Below are 18396 nucleotides of genomic sequence, written 5' to 3' on the forward strand. Positions count from 1 at the left end.
TGGCAGTGTGAGAGTGGTGTAATTATACACAGACCGCATAACCTTAGACATTCTCACAAAAGCACTTGAAAGTTTATTCTACCCTAATGTGTATCAGATATGACTTTCAGTAAAACAATAAGAAGACATTTTTTTATTGGGCTGTGAGTGAATTTTAGCATTAAAATGTAAGAAATGAATCTGTTTAAACTATCATCCATTTTGTTCATGAATCACTAATAGACTGAACAGTGTCAAGTTCAATGTGATGTTATTAGAAAATAATTGATGGATGCAATAAATGAGGGTTGCTCCTTTAGTGGTCTGAAATCTAGGTAAAAATTGACGCAAACTGCAGGAGGACATTAATATAAATATAATAATCCACTCTGTTATCTTTGTACGTCAGATTAAGCGTCAGCAATGATGATGATGATGCATTAATCTCACCTATTGTAGATTATCACTGACTTTGGGATGATAAATTTACTACTTTTATGGGTTACTGTAAAACCACTGTTTGCAGATTCTATGATCATCAGGTGGCACAGACAGCTGTGAGTGGATGAGTTGAATGGCAGCCAGGAAAATAACATTCACACTTTTATGAATCCTGTGGGTAAAATGCCCTGTGGCAGGAGTGGTGGGGTAGAATACAAAATGAAGGACATCATAGCGCAAACCTGGGCTGATCTAATGAGTATTTAACATAGGATAACAGCACAGATTGGGGACCATCATTGTGGGATACAGATGAATTACATGAAGAAGTGGACAGAATATGCAGTGGGAAAATGAGTGTTAAATGTCTCAACAATTTCTAGGTAAATTTATTTCTAGTATTTCTATTGGTATCCAATTCTTCTACGATGCCCTTAATAACCAATTATTCCACTCATACAAAGAAATCACGTCAAATTAACCCACAAAGGAAGCTACAATGGAAAATTGGAATTTTCCATTGTTTGCAGTACCAATTGTTAAACACAATTACATACATTTGATGAACACTTGTGTTGCTAAGGTGTAATTTTGGCCCATACAGCCACAAAAAAATTGACTACAGACCTTGAAGGTACTTGAGGTTCTTTATAGATTTATAACTTCAAACATTCAGCATGGTGTTTTGGGGTGATGTGCAGAACATTTTTTCTCCTTACTTAGAATGACGTGTGCAATGGACAAATATTTTTTCAGCTTCGGCCTCATCAGATGAGACTGTGCACATTCTTTCTGTATTTCACCCAATTATCTATCTTTTCTGCAGCAAACTTAATGAGCTTCAACATTAAGGTAAGCAGTAAGGTCTTAATCAGTCAATCAATCAAGTGCTTTACATCATAAAAACACAGATTCCTCAACTTAATTGGCACAAATATTTTCTTTTCCATATGTGTAGAGCACTTCATTTGTTACCAACATGTTGTGAATTTTATGACAGTAAAATTATTGGAAAAGTAATATGAAAAACACAAGAAATTGTCAAATTCCCTTTTAAATCTCCCTGACTGCTTATTCATTTTTACACAGAGATAATGTACAACATTTTATTAACCTTTTAAAATGAGAGATGCATGGTATCAGGTAATGGCAAAAACACTAATTCCCACCTGCAGTCCCTGGACAGGTTGATGGTAATCAAATATAATTATCAGTTTATGAATTAGTGAAAAGCCAGTTTAAGAATTAATTACACACATATAATAAATCATTACCCACATCTCACTAAAACCAAGCAAGCCAATCAAACTACAATCCTACAGACCATTAATAAAGCTATTCTTTGTCCTCATTAGTAGAGTACAAATCTGCTTATTTAATGGCCTTTTTTGACAAATGTGAAAACATTTCATATCTAGTATATGTTATAATTTCATTTGGCAAAATATTCCAATGACTTGTTAGAAAAAAGACAGTTTATTTAAAGCAGCCCTACATTTTGGGATGCTGCACTCATCTCTGGAGGTTGCTCTTGTGACTCAGGTAATTTATCTAGAAACCTTCTTAATTGTGCAGCTGCAATGTCATGGCAAATCTTGTAGACTACACAAATGCCTAAATAAGATATTACATTTACACAATGTAAGAAACACTGAAAGTCATAGAGTTTAGAAAAATATCTGAAGCCTTAATGGTAAGAAGTCCATGTGTAAACCTAAAATTTGCTAAACTAAATTTTAAACACTTTCTTATGTTTTTGACATTATTTTTAAATATTGAAGTTGCATCCAATGTCATGCCCTAAGTAGGTATACTCAACATTTTTAATTATCTTCCCTTTTGAGTATCTAGATAATTTTCTACCTCTTTTAAAAGTACATTGCAATTGTCTGTCCTGCATTTAATGTGAGACAAAATATTTTTCAAAAATAAGTGATGTTTTCTTCTTTTAATATCAAGGTCACTTCTGCAGCATTTTTCCTATGAATGAACAAGATTGTGTCATCAGCTTGCATTATAATATTAGTGTCACACACCATTGGGAGCGTCTTGATGTATAGACTAAAAAGAAGAGGTGCTAAAATCGAGCCCTGAGGCATTCCCATGACACTCTCTTTAAAGGGGACAGAGGTGTGATTTACTCTTACACACAGTTTCCTGCTATTTAGATAAAATTGAAACCAATCTATTGTTTCACAAGACAATTAGTTAATGGATTAAGCTGTAGCTTTCTGTCTTCGCTGTTTTGTAGAGTCATTTTATGCACATCTCTGAATTCAAACCATGAATAGCTGTTTTAGGAGTTCAAATTTATAAAAAAAACCAAATGCCTCGAAAGGCATCGTTTTTGACTTGTTTAGTCCTTTTAAAAGGAAAAACATTTTGTTCATAAAGCATGAGTTGTAGTACTCTAAAGTAGAGTTATTGCCATTAAGACATTATGCAATTGTTTTTCTTGAATATTGTGATGGTATTTTATGTGTCTCTATAAGAATCCCCATTAGCCATTGCCATGGCAATGGATTATCCTCTTATGGTTTGCATCATAAAAATATATTTATTACAAAAACGGTTACACACACACTATTAATACATTGGTAACAGAATTAATTCATACATGTACAAGTATAATACTAATAAAAATAATTAAGAGATGTGTTGAATCTGACTTCTTCTAAAAAGAACTTTGTGTTTTCTGCAACTAGAAATAATAATTTTCAAGCCTGTCCAAACATTACAGTTTATTCAGTCAAAAGCACATAATTAAAAATGCATACTTTTCACTGTTACAGTGTTAGGCCTTTGACCACAAATATGTCTAACATTAAAAAGAAACGGCAGGAAATAATGAACAATTACAAGATGACATTAAATTATTCTTAACCTTCTAAGATCCCTATTAAAACATATTAGTTTCCTCAGCAATTTTATTTTGATTAATTGGGTTGTCCTGCAATCAGAAAACCGAGAAAGACAAACTGATTGGGAAAGTGACTTGCATTAAAATGTCACGAAGTCATGAAGTAAAACTTGTAGTGGGAGTTTGCCTTAGTTACACACAAAGAATGGAGAACAGGTAGAACAAAGATCATGCAAGTTACAGCGTGACCCCGAGGAGCCTCTTGTGTTGTTTAGGATGACCTTTCCTTCCTCTGATGAAACAGAGTTGAACCTTGTGTGATTAGAGGAGATGCCTGCTGTGGAATAGGGGATGACCCTTCTTAGCACCTTTGGCCTCTGGGTTTCACTGGCTCTCCATCTCCAGAGTTGCAGCAGAGCTGTGAGGAAGTAGAAAACAGAACGGATTGCAAGTCACAATTTATTAATGTTATATATTTATAGAGGTTTTATTAAAAACAAAGACAAGTGTAAAAATCTAGGCGATAGATTTTGTCTTCTGTTATTTTATATAGAGTTTAAATTATTTGTGTTTTGTGAGGACATGATGGTGAAAAGATTCTCCTTTATGCCAGATGATATAATATACAGAATATGCATCTGCTTTTTCCTCAAATATTTACTTTGGGTAAATTAGTCAATTTATCTGTTTCATTGGGTTTGCTATTACAGGTAGGTGCATTCCGGCAGTTTGATATTATCTCTTCTCTCCCATTTATTTAATGTCCTGGTTCCCCAAAATCTATAGAATTCAGTGATACAAAAACAAACTAGGAAAATGAACAAAGGAATGAACTTGTATGACAATGCCATTAGTACAAGAGAACTAAATAAAATCTTAATGAATACAAAGAGCTCTTGACAGTCTTAAATTTGAGATTTAAACTTATATAAAATTACAAAAAGTAATTGTTGCAATTTTTTTATTGATTGTTGTGTTGCCATAGCTATAATCTCATTCTGTGGTGAATATAATCAATTGTTTGGGCTCGGCTTCTTCACAAATTTGTTCTGTCAATTAGTATAGTAGTCGTGTCAAGGAAGGTGATGAGTAAACGGCATCAAGAAGAGAAGCAATAAGTTCAAACACACACACAACCAAACAGCATTCCTCTCTAAAACAGACGTATGAATGTCAAATTGGAAGCAAAATCGTGTGCAGTTAGTGGAGGAGGTTCTGATGAGAAAAATATAAAAGGTCAAACTTCCCTGAATCTACATGCTGCTGCTTTAGCAAGTTGCCAGAGAGAACCCATATTAGGAAGTGAAGAGCTGAAAGTTGCACAACAGAGACCAAAAGGCAGAGTTGCTATAGTTACCCTACCTTTACTATGACATTTAAGCACTAGACACTAATTGGTTCACAGAAGATGGACCACAGTAGTGTCGAAAAAGGAAATATTTGTTGGACAACAAGAGGAAGTGAAATGGATGGGGAAATAACCAATCAAGATTAGCAATTGAAATATGACATTTTCTTTCAAAACCTTTGCTCAGATCTTACAAATTAAAAATAAACTAAAAGAATATCTAAACATGTATAAATCACTTTAGCCCCTGAAACGTCTAAATAATAAAATGCAGTATTCTAATTCTATATATGCCCAGGCACAAAAGCCAAATACACCTCTCCTGGTTTTATACTGTCATCCTGCCTGCTTTGGCCAGGGGCTTTGGAAGAGCATACATTTGAATCTGAAACCACTTCTCCCTCTAATTAAACCAACTGTATGTTCATGCAATGCATCAAAAAGGATTCATATTTGCAGTGGAAAGAAAATAACCAAGAGCCATTTGGAAGAATATATCCTGAACCACAATTCTTGCGATTTATTTTCAATAATGGAGTTATGCCTCCAAATTTTTTGTCCAGCTTTCTCAATACTACTCACCTAGTTTTACATATAAGAACGCTTATATGTGTATAGCAATCTTAGTGATCATTTTGCTTTTCTTGAATACGAGCTTGACTTCTGTAACATTCTTGAAACATCTGCACTGAACTCCATTCAACAAGTAATCTGATAACATTGCATAATTAATCTGTTTAGTACTGTTTTTTTCATCACCTGTTTTCTAACATAGTTTACAAACATAGACTGTAAATAAGCTCTATTAATTTTTGAATAAAAAAGCTGTATGTTTTATTTTTTATTCACCAGCCCTAAAACCTTCATTCAAAAATTTGATGCCAGAGGAATCATCAGGTTTTCTCAGTTATATTTTCTGAAGACTTAGGCCACTCTGAATGTATTTAAAACTTTTTTCATCCTGACTTTTCTCTTTCCTTCCTGCCATTTGATTAGCTGTGCGATGTCTCCTTTTTTCCATATCATTGATGAATTAAACATCTGTTTCTGAAATTCAAGCAGCACTGATGTGAATATTAATCGCCATGACAATGTCACATTTTCATGAACATTTCTGTACTATTTCAGAGAAAGCTAATACCATGTCTGATGTCTATAGAGCAGAGAACGCATGTTTTTTTTCTAAATAAATATTTCTAATTAGGCTACTGCGATTAAATTCACACATCAGTTGCAACCCATAAAATCCACACATACAAGAAATCAAGCAAGTTAGTTGTAGCTAAGTCAGGGTGGAATAACAAGAATTGAGCATTGAACAAGCTCTGAAATATATTCAATATTCTGTAGAAGACGCATCCAGAGAAGATGTATACTTGATCACTTGGGTTCTTAACATATTATCTGAATTTTATTTCAATACCCTGTTTAGAATTTATACATTAGGAAAAACAAATGTGTTTGGAATTCTGTGTTATGTTTTTTGGTATAATACTACAAAATATAAAATTGTGTTAAAGTAAATTCAAATATAAAAGCTTCAGAATAAAATTGAAAATGTTAAGTATATACATTATATACATTATACAATGGTTTATCTTCTTTCTCACTACAACAATTAACTATTTTCTTAAAGAAATGAACGACAAAACTTTCAAATCAGGCGTGCTAGGATTCTAATGTAATTCGCTTCCGTCCGCATGTCCACTCCCTGCTTTCCTTCCTTCCCATCTTCCTTTATCTTTCTGTTCCTTTCTCCCCAGTCGGGATTATTTACCACTACATCCTGCAATCTGAAGCGCCGCAGCTACTGTGCCCCAGGAACGCCTGCAGCCATGCAGCAATCAAAGTGAGACGTCATTTTCTACCACCTGCACCCATGGGAGCACTGGAATGAACAGCGAAGAATAGCAGAGGGGAAGAGAAAGGGAGATAGGACTCTTAGGGAAGTGAATGCAGACAGTTGGACACATAGGAAAAGGAGAAAAGAGAATTTGAAACTGTCGGGCTGGGAAATGAACAGAAAACACTGGAGGAATGAGTAAAAGAAGGACCAGCACCAAATGTTTTTTGTCCTCATGTGCTGCTTTGAGACCCACAGAGATGGAAACAAGAATGAAAAAGCAACAGGCAGCAGATAGAAACATAGGGGAATAAGGATTAGAGGAAGGGAAATAACTGATAATAGTAAACCTGAAGATGAGATATTGATGGTATCAACTGAGCTATTATCACAGATACAGTGGAAAAGAAAAATTCAATAAAGAGGAATATGAAAAAGAAAAGGGTTCAAACCTTAAAAAAAGAAAAGTGAATGAAAGAATGAGGGACAAAAAGGGCATTTAACTGCAAATGAAAACCTCCAGTTCAAGTGAGAGATGGAACAAAAGAGTATGAGGGGAAAAAAAAAAGAAGTAGAAAAGGGTGAACATTAAAATTACAAAAGGTGCGGGCGGATATTTGACAGCTTAGAAGAAAGAGGATTAATGGAGGCACAATTGAAGTAAAAATGATTTCCAATAAAAAAGGGAATCTCGACGGATGAATTTGAGGACAGATATTAGAGAGCCAGTCAAAAAAAATGAACCAGAAGACAAAAAAAAGGAGATCATTCAGCAGTTATTTCCCATCACAAGAATGGAAGCATTATGCAGTAAATATAAGCAACATTTATATATTGCCTTTTCTTGAATACTAGCTTGATTTCTGTAACATTCTTGAAACATTGCATGTGCATTGAACTCTATTCATCAGGTAATCTGATAACATTGCATAATTAATCTATTAAGTATTTTTTATTTCATCACCTGCTGTTTTCTAACTGCTACAATACAAACATAGAAAGACGGTAGATATGCTCTATTAGTTTAAAACAATATTTTACCTTCAGGTGAGAGATCTAAAACTCATCTGGTGACGGGGAGGATTTTTATGAAAATATCAGGCACGGCTTCTTTTTAAGGAATTGTATGCAATTTAATTAGACTTTTTGGTTGGTCTTATGTATAAATTAATGGCAATTCCTGAAAGAAATTAGCACACATGTACTCTGACTATCCTTTTAGATGTCGATTTGTGGTGTGCTTAAAATAATTCCTTTTCTCCAGACACTTGTGATTTGAGGAAAAACAGCAGGAGGCTCTGAGATTGCTGCAAGTTCTCTACAAAGTTCATGCACAAGATTTTACTGGCGCAAAGTTTCAGATACTCAGAAAAAAAATCACATTGGTGGTGTTAGGTTTTTCCATAGCTGACTTTTGTGTATTTTCTGCCTTGTGTTTCTCTTTTTTAAGGGCGAAGTCATTTAGATTAGCTGATCATTGTTGAATAGCCACTGTTTTTTAGTGCAGTTCTTACTGATTCACATGCTTGTGTTTGAACCTCAACAAGTTGTTTTGATGTCTAAAGGCATGAAGTTTCTGCCAAGTGATTGCTGATTAATTTTATTAGCTACTACAGTATACAGATGCAAGTATGAACGTGTTCAGGGAATGTAGAATTAGGTTTTATTTAGGTTAATTAGTTACTTTCATCTCTGATTTGTACATTTGACGCATTTTTTCTATTTAAATTTTAACGTGCTTGTCTGGATATATCAGTATTTCAAAAAGATAATTTGAAATTGCGTATCAAATCATGTAGTTGCTCTTAAGGTGCAAGCCTTTCCCCTAATAGCTGTGTATGCAGAAAACTCAGTCAATCCCCAATTACACTATGGTAATGTAAGTCTCCCTTAATTGTCCATTAACATAATTATCACAGGCAGTAATTACCTTTCAAAGTAATGGGCACCAAAATGGCCCAGTAGCTGAATTTTGATAAGCGCTATGCCTAAATTAGACCCATGATGTTTTACCTGAGTTATAAAAATGCACTAGGGAGTGATTATACCACAAAAACAGATAATTAACAGCTTAAGCAATACAATTTTGGCTTTAAAACATCAAGCTTGGAAAATAGATTGACATGTCAGCTAAAAATCTGATGAAACAATGGGAAAAGGAAAGGCCATTTTCTCTGAGTTGTTCCGAGTTTGAGAAACGTAAAGAAATTGGAGAACATAGGGGCATCAAACTTAGACAAATATTTTTAAGATTGGAAAGAATATGAAAAGAGTCATACGATTATAGCAACACAAAGACAAACTATAAAGGTCAACAGAGTCAATGAGAGAGATGATGGGACCTTCTTGGCCATCATAATGACAGACAGCCTGATAAACACCTGCCACTCGGACAACTGCGTCCTGGCTGCTGTTCACTGCCCCTCATCCTGAAATAATCATTAAGAACAACATCATATATTATCTTACCACATGTGTGTGTATGAACGCATGCGTTTTCAGCAAAAATAACTGATTTGATAACGCTGTAAGAATTGTGTGTAGAATGGCAGGCTGAAAGCAGAACAATTTGTTCCTTAAGTTACAAGAGTGAATGGCTGTTATTTCAACTATTATCTTGCATTAACACAAACTCTCTCTCTTGGCTTCCAGCACCTATCTTGATTTGCTTCCATGTGCTTCTTGAAAAAACGTTTTTCTTTGTTTCTTTTCCTCTCCTATTTTGTCACCCCTGTATCATGTCTATTATTGACTTTTCTTGCCAAATAAATGTCTCTACTATCTCTGCCTCTATCAACATCCCAGAGGGGCTGTCCTAAAGACACTGAGCATAAACACAAAATGTGACAATGATAAAACACTTTGGGTATATTGTCACTCAGGAGCTTCCTAACAGCAGAAAGGAATTGAATCTAATCCTATATTCTTAGAAAGACAGAGAGCAAAATAAGTAGATCTGTCTGGTTTTGATTACCTTATGTATGTGTGGAGCTACGGGAACAAGAAAGTTGGCCGTAGCAAGTCATTGGTATTGTTTTAAAGCCATTACTTGCATAGTCACATGTTGTTTAGCAATTTCCCTGAGACTATTTGACACTTACATGAATTGTACTCAGACATACTGTCAAATAAGATAGGGAGGCCTCAGCAAAGAGCTGCTCAATTATAGCTAAAGTATATGGGTTGCCAAGTTTAAAGTTTGCTTGTTAAAACAAAATTAGGCCTTGGAGTTTTAGCCCTTTGGGTCCAGTTGTGGGAATGGGTTGGGCCTGTAATTGGACAGCTACCTACTGTAAATGAGCTTTACTGATAGTACAGTAGATCTGGGCCTGCATCAGCAAATTGTGGATAAGTCTCTAAGCCAAGAACTGGTTGACCTTAATTATTAATAATGGGCTCATATTGCCCCAAAAATTCAGCATTTCCTTATAGGGTTGCTTATGGTAATCACTTTATTGAGTTAACTTTAGATACATTCCTTTACTGCAGGTCACTTTAAGGGGCAATGTATAGTGAGAATAAAAGTTTTATTAATGTCTATTACGACTGTCGATATAGTGTGCTTACAGCGACCCTCCTTGTTTAAGTTGTAAAAATGGTTGTCTTGGTGGAACCAGTGAAATCATCTTCTCACCCTCTACCACTTGTCACTCTCATTATCACTAACTCTGGAAATCTATCACATGGAAAGAAAATGCATTTATCGTCTATTGCCTGTTCATATAGAAATACTGAATTCATATAAAGAAAATAAAGTAAATTACCTTTAAATGACTTTGAAACTCACTGACGTTTTGCACATGGTAAATTCTTTACTTTATTGAAGTCAGTTCCACAGGCCTAGAAAAGTATCAAAGTTATCAAAGATCTTACAGGAGTTTTATGTAGAATGGTCATGTTTAACATAAATAAGCTTATTTGAAGTGCAAATGCATCTTGTCCTGGTAGATTACTATGACTGCATTTGTGAAAGTTTTCAATGATATGCATAACAGCAATGCACCAAAAATCTCTTTGTGGCTATTACTAGAAGTCAGTGCTGCACTCAACACACTTAAATCTTATAAATCCCCACAACTGCAAGACCACAGATCAGACTCATTAATACTAAGGTTACACAAAGCAGTGCAAAATTAAATTACTATGATTTTGAACCTAAATTTGGACGTCCACGTAGCGTCTACTTAACCAGTCTACTGCCATTTTAAAAACAGATGGAGGGATGAAATCGAGAGACAAAAAAAGACATGCTTTTATTTTTAGTAATAGACAAAAACTAAACAATAGAAGTCAGTCAAACTATTCCCTAAAAACCCAAGATTTGGAAAAGCTATTGGTTCCATTAAGTTATGACTAAACACAGTAATTAACTGTGTTTTCCTATTAAAAGGTAGATTAAACTGGTATCCATATTGTTTGATTTTATAAAAAATAAGCCTTTTGTGTCATCTTGTGTATGAATGGTGCGATGCAAATTAATTTGGCTTGCCTTGACTTGGAAAATGATTTTTGAAGCAATTTTAAGGTTGCGTTATTGTAATTAACGATCATAAAATTGTGAATGAAAGTTAATGGAAAAATAATGAAATGATAAAGAAAAAGAAACCAAAAGCAGAGAATAGCTGTTGATTAAGGCCCATGTGATGATCTAAGGAGGGCTGTACCTCACCAAGATTAATCATTGTCTAAATTAAATTGCTCATAATCTTAATAAAAGAAAGATTACCATTGGCGGTAAACAAAATACATTGAATACCGTAATAAAGAACACATGTTTTGGTCCCTGCAGACTGGAGTTTGTAAAAAATTTTTTTAAAAAGTAAAGAATGAAAGTGTTATACCATTCAACTGTACATATGTGTAAAATTCATTGGTTACTGTTACATGTCTTCACCAGAAAAATTTTTTTTCTAAAGCTGGAGAAACCATTACGGACTGAGCATTTGGCCTTACATTAGTTCAACATGGTAAATGAAATGACATTAATAGACTTTTTAGCGCTTACCCTGAAACAGACTGACAGAAGCAAGGCTGCCATTCAATCTGCACCCACTGAAACCTTTGGTCCTCACTAGCACACAACAGCTTAGTGACTAATATAGAGCAGGGGAGCCTTCTAGCCACCCACCGTTTAAAGGACATTCACCCTGAGCCATCATTTCCGGTCATCTAAACCTAGTGAAAAAGGACATTTAAAAAGGAATTGTCTATAGGGTTTTTTACTCTTTTGGATTGGAGAAAGGTTGTTACTTCTGCAATCCTGGGTCAAAAGGCCCCAACTCCGGACATAGGTCAACCACAGGAATCTCTCTAATGGCCCTTGAAGCTTTCCAATTGCCTCATTTTTTTATTCATTGGAAACAGAGACAGATCTTTTGGCCTAACTAAGTTTATCTAAAACTTGGAGAACAACACAGACTGCTACAATTAAGGTTTTCTTAAAATTGTAGAACATCTTATAGCTTCTTAAAGAAAAAAGGTGATTTGTTTTGGGTAAGGCACTTGTGAGACTGAACACTTTGTTTAAAAAAAGTCGTGATGTCTGTGGTGGGATTGTTGCGATTTGAGAACCGTTTTGGTTATCAGATCATGAACATGAAGAAAACCTCTGATTTGCCAATGCAGGCTGTTGTAATTAATGCCAAGTGACCAAGAGAAGGTAGATTAACTTTTTTCACAGACAGAAGAGCTCAAAGAGGAACCACAGGTCTTTCACACTGACAGCAGACTGTTCAGATGTGTCAAGTACCTTGTCAGGATAGCATGTGACTGTTACCCTGTGGGCGAATCTGTCTAACGGGTGGAGACACCTGGGGCAAAAACAGAATATAAGCGTGGCAGTAAAAGTCCCATATGGCACCGAATTTCCCACAGCAGATGCTGGGGGCATGGCTGGAAGACAAAGTCCAGGTACAAGACCCAGTGAGTATTTTTTTTTTTTGAGTCAGCAGTACCTGAAGGCATCAGAGATGGTAGCAAAATGATCGACTAAGATCAAAATTAAATAAAGGCTTAAAATTGTTTGTCTCAAACTAGAACTGGATTTAGTCCGGACCTGAGCTGAGATCTTGAGCGTTTGGTAATATTTTCACAACAAAGCAATATATTTGGAAAACTATTTGTAAGGATCAGTGATAACTACATAATTTTGAAGCCTGCTTTAAATGTTGAAGATGAAATTTGAAGGTGGGATCAACAAATAAAATAACTTAACCACATTTGCAAAGCTGGTAAAGCTGCACTTATGTTACCCAAGTGTAGCATAAGCCTTTGAAAAGGATCAATGCAACAGCCTTTGAAGCAATAGAAACGGTGTGTGTGAGTGTTTGTGTATTTGAATAGACAACATATTCATAGACATGCTGGCTTCACAGTTCTTCTGGAAACCCCTGTCCGTAAAGAAACAGATCACTGAACATCTAAAGGCCATATATAAAGTTATCCTGTTTTAAAAGGTACCAGTGTTTTTGAAAGCGGTGTGGGAACATTTTGTAAGACTTTAAGTAGTCAGATTGTGTGTTCAATAAAAATGCACCTACAGTGTTTTTCTTGATTGATGCGAAGAATCAGGTCAGTCAATATTTCACATTATCTACACAATATACACAGAAAACAGGTGAATGATTGATTTACTGCAGACATGATAATCTCAAGGCCCACGTGACACATCCAGTTAATGATACAATTGTGTTCGACACAGTAGTTACATAATGCTAAAACATTTTCCATGACGCACAATTACGATTACTCAGAACTAAAGACTGGGGCGCACAAGCGACTCTGGGAATCAGCTGTGTTTCAAAGATCCCATTTAGCACATAGAACAAAGAGTTCAGATGTCATTTCACTGACTTCAAAGCACAAAAAAATAATCTGGTACTGTTTTGTAATTTGTTCGCTTTTGACATGGATACAGCTCCTGACGTACAGCCAGATGGAGTTTGTAGAAGTGCAGATTACCAGACATCTCTGTGGATCTCTCTCATTTCCCCCCTTTATCCCAGAGACAATGCTCCCACTCTGCCTCCAAGCTGCTCAAATGCAGCGCATGTTTTGTGGTATAGACCTGTGCGAGGAACTGTTTAACTGAAGATGAACGAGATGGCACACAGGAGCTGATGCAGATTTCCAAAGTCTAAGAATCTCCACAGCTCAGACTTTAACATCAAACTTTAATGTACTTGTTCTGCCAAGAAATTATGGCATGTAGCTACTCAGACAAAATAGCACAAATGTTGCATTGTTTTTACCTCAAGAACAAGAGTTTTTTTGTTGTTGTTTTTTTTCCAGCAGTAATTCCTTTTTTCCATCGTTTTTCTGAGCAGAGTTAGTCGACTCTCTGGGCCAAGAGGGAAACAGAAAAAGCTTAATGCCGTTTCCTGAACAGTGAAAGTTGACTCTATTTTCAACCTTTATTGCAGCGGTGGTAAGAAAAGCAAAATAGCGTATAACTTTTCTAATTCCCTACAGCAACTGATTAATTTTTGGTTTTAAACGGAAAACTGGCTTTTAAATTATCAGATGAAAACGTTTTAGAAGTTTAGAAGCTTTTATAGAGGATCTTTTTATGATACTTTAGTCTCTTGTAAGTTGAACAGATAATGTGAGAATGATCACTTCTATACTATTTTAGCATTACAGAGGGTTTCTAAATGACAACGGCCTTTTTCTCCTAAAAAATAAATCGTCAGGAGAGCTAGAACACCATGAATCTTGGAATTGAAAATTTCCACAACCCATAATGCATAGTTTATTTAGTTTAGCAAATTACCGTATGCAAACTTACACACTTACCTGATTTATAAGTGAAGAATTTTCAAGACAATGAAAATCTTTATTGTGTGAAAGTTCTGCCCAGTGTGTGCAAGGTTGGTTATTTATTTATTTTTTATTTCCATCACACATGTACTGTAAAATCTGGCACTTGGACAGAATACAATCCGATTCATTAGTTTATTTTTATTTCTTTCAGAAAAACTTTAAAAGAAAGAAAAATGTGTTCACTCACTGATATCGTGAGAGGCTTGATCATTTCCCATTCTTAACCTAATAATCCCTGATCTAACGGATCATAAAAAGGTTTAAGCTGCTGAAGCAATTTGAGAAGAAAAACTGTACGAAAACATATCTCATAAAAACATTTTTTATTTTTTTTTTACTCTGAGGATATGAGTGAGATTATTGTATTTCGTATTAATGGCAAAAAGACTTACAGAAGCCTTCTGATTAAATTAAATGCAAACTCTGTGAAAATCAGTGCCACAACATCAATCAGCCTCTGTTATGCATCATACCGCTGCAGCACAGATGAAGCCAAACATTTTTGTTCTACCAATATATTTAGTTGCAGCAACATCATTCAAAAACTAGCAGGTTTAGCTCATTTACATGCTCATAGCAAAGCAATGAGGCAATCTATCACTTGGTGAGTCGACCATTTCATCAGTCAACCAGTCAGTTGATCAACCAGTGTATGACAAGTTTATGGATCCTCTCTGTCTATTATTCAGTCATCTTTTTCGAGAATGTAATCAAGCCTACTCTGTCCCTCCTCATTTCCCAATTTAAGGCTGTACTAAAAGCAGAGTCACTGATGTGATTCCTTTCGTCATCCAGATAACTCAGTAATTTGGAACCAAGGTTCATTCACAGAGCGTGCACACAAGTAGCATTTTAGCTAAATGAGTAAATTGAAGAGCAATTTGAGAAGGATAAAAGGGGAAAACCCTTCTCCTTATTATTATGCAAGTTGCTTTTCTTTTTCTGTGATCTGTGTAACAGATTTTCCGTGATCTGTTCCTTGTGCTTATGGTGCAAGACAGTGAGGAATAAGGTGGCTGAAATTTTCTCTCGTCCCTCTCAGACCTGTGATCATGCTATCTTGAGACACAGGGTATTCCTTAGAATATGCCACATCTTATAACAACAATGGCAACTGGTGGATGAGCAGAATTAAAATACTGTCAATAATCTTATTGAATAAATAATACAATCCGTGATTTATCAAAAATTTTACAAATGTCTATAAATATTTGTGGTAGTGACATTAAATAATTATGTAACTTGAATTCATGGAAACTTGAGGAAAATATTCTTGAAACATGTATCTTATGTGTCATGAATGGGAATTTTCTGCAGTACAGCATGTTCTCCTGATTAATGTGAGTGGGTTCGCAATTATCACAATTTATAAGAGTGAACATGTCTCTGCATCCTACTATGTCCTGGGTAGAGAATGAGACAAAGTTATGTTTCTGTTTTTTCAAGAATAAAAAGTTATGCCACAGGTATGACATAAACAACTCTTCAAGAATTCTTATTTCTTCTTATTTTATCTATAAAAGTAACCTTTCACCTTTCTTAGAAACAATATTGTACTAATCACACAAATGCATGTCTCTCAATCTATGATGAAACATCTTTTTTTTCCCCAAACGGTGCTCTTCAGGTGCTGAATTTTATAACTGAATATGATAGTGTTATATATGAGAGATTTTTTTTTTCACATTACTTTTCTGTGATTTTGCAGCCAGCAAGACGGCTGTGGTACGTGCTTTTATTACATAAAGAACTCACTGTCAGAACATCATACATTTTAAGTTAGGCTGCCATTATGTCAGGGTTGTGGAATGAATATCCATATCACATATTTTATTATATTTTGTTTATTTTTAAAATGGCAAGTCCTGATGGTCACCTAATTTTCCAAACATCTTTTTCTTCAGGTGTCTTGACATTTACTTACACACACTGGGGACTTATTCAGTACTCTTTGCTGGTATCAGGTCCATTCCCCCCTTTGCATTCATCGCTGCCTCAATTTTTCACAACATAGATTCAAAATGCTTTTTGACACATTTCTCTGAGATTTTGGTCCAAACTCACATGACGCTGTAATATTTGTTGGGTAAATACCTGTTTATCCCTAAGATATGCTACTAGACTGAAATCTCTTGCCATCAGGGAACTTATTTTTATTTGTATAATAGCTTCAGAGGATGTAAGACATGATTCATTATTCTTCTGGAGGTAGCAGAAGATGAGCAAACTGATATCATAAAGGGATAGACATGGTCACCAACAGCACGGAGTGAGGTTGGGTTGATCCTTAATTATCCTTAATTAGTACTAAAAGTCCCAAAGTAAGACAAGAAAATATCCCCCACATTCTTATACCACCAACACCAGCCCGATTTGTTGATACAAGGCAGGATGGATTAATGGTTTCTTGTAGAGATGTGCCGATCAGGTTTTTTCCTGCCGATACCGATACCGATCACCCATGAGGGCCGATCACCGATACCACTCACATAATTTTTTTTACATTTTTTTATCATAAACACTACCGGTTACATTATGTGGAAAAAGGAACCATGAATTCACCTTAATTTAGACAAAAACTTGTTTTTAATAACTTTTTCCAAGAAGAAAACTAAACAAAACAGGCATTGTGCAAATTATACTGCTATCAATAATACTATCTTTAACAGACTGATAACATACTGTATGAAGGCTCTTAAGAGGCTAAATAATGCAAAGAGCCAAAGTAAAACCTCTCAACATTGCCAAAAAAATTCAAGTATAAAACTTAGCATTCAAAGGCAAATGCAGGTTCCATTGCAATAAACAATCCTGAGTTACTGAATGAAAACTTCCTGATAGCATGGCGGCTAGCTGATTACTGCTAGTTCTGAGTGGCTGTTTCTGACTGAGCGGAGTAATTATGCAGAACAGGGAGGAGATCGATTATTTTTTTAGAGATTATCTGTCTCATGTTAGGAGAGCGAAAGTTTTAATACGTATGTAAAATGTATTTTTTTAAGTTAGATGCTGCAGCTTTAAGCAGAGGTTCGGTGTGAGAGTCACTACCAGGTGGAGCAGAAGCGGCGCTCCGTCTGTGACCTGTAGCGCGTAGCAGTGGTTCAACAGCGAGAGCAGAACCAGCGTCTTACATCGCAGCTCAAAGACTTAAATAATTTTGCGGGTTATTTGTTTAGCTTTCTGACCGTCATGCTAATAATCCGGGTGAGTGTTTGTAGCTGTGCGCTGCTTTACCTGCTATCTGATCCTCCGTATGCCTTTTTTACTGCAGTGAGCCTCAATGTAGCCAAACTCCGTCAAGTATGGCATTGTTTTTATGTCGTATTAGCTTCGTTGTGTTGATGCATTTTGACGTGCTTCACCCCACGTACTTCAATTTTCCGCCGCATCACGCAAACGTCCCCATTCACTCAGTGCGTTATAGTTCCACCTCACTTAGGATTTGTTGCTGCGCATTTGCGCAGTGTGAAGGAAAGAGGAGACCAGCTGCACAGGCAGGCTGCGAAGTGAGATGCAGGTGATCGGTATCGGCAACAAGAGCCAATGATCGCCGATCACCGATCATACACTTTTTCATGAAAATCGGCCCGATTATGATCGGTGACCGATCGATCGGCACACCTCTAGTTTCTTGCTGTTGCAGGTGTATTCGAAGTCTACTATTTCAAATGTAAAAAAATTACTTAATTTAGAAGCTTAACAGCAAAACACAGATGTTTTCATATCATGGTTCATAAAATTAGACAGTAGGGGATAAAGTACCCTTTAACTACCTGTCTTAGCAGGTCTGCTACCTTCTTCGAGCTTTAGCAGGTCATCTCCATATCTAGATGCCCAAATGCATTCCTGCCATGTGATTGGCTGACCCATTATTAAGAAGTAGTTAAGCAACATACCTTATAAAGCGTTTATCTCTTTCTGACACATGTAGTGTGGAAACATAAAAACTCAAACACGTGTTGCACACTAACGATTATCTGTACATTTTAGATTTTTATCATGCATTGATGGCAAACCACGTTTAGCAACCGTTCAACCACTTAAGAGCTTTTTGTATTGCAGAGCTCGGCCCTATTGTGTTGCCTCAAAAATGGGCAGAAATGA

General features: G+C 35.7%; 1 long non-coding RNA gene across 1 annotated transcript in view; it reads left to right on the plus strand.

The window, feature by feature from the left end:
• The window catches only part of LOC145551137 (uncharacterized), a 97384-nt gene that overhangs the window by 32092 nt on the left and 46896 nt on the right, over positions 1–18396 (plus strand). The window contains exon 2 of the long non-coding RNA XR_014086958.1: positions 6392–6477. This is a non-coding gene — a long non-coding RNA (uncharacterized LOC145551137). The remainder of the gene's footprint in view (positions 1–6391; positions 6478–18396) is intronic.

This window comes from Poecilia reticulata, chromosome 3 (assembly GCF_904066995.2).
Source record: "Poecilia reticulata chromosome 3, P_reticulata-male-v2, whole genome shotgun sequence".
NCBI lineage: Eukaryota > Metazoa > Chordata > Actinopteri > Cyprinodontiformes > Poeciliidae > Poecilia > Poecilia reticulata.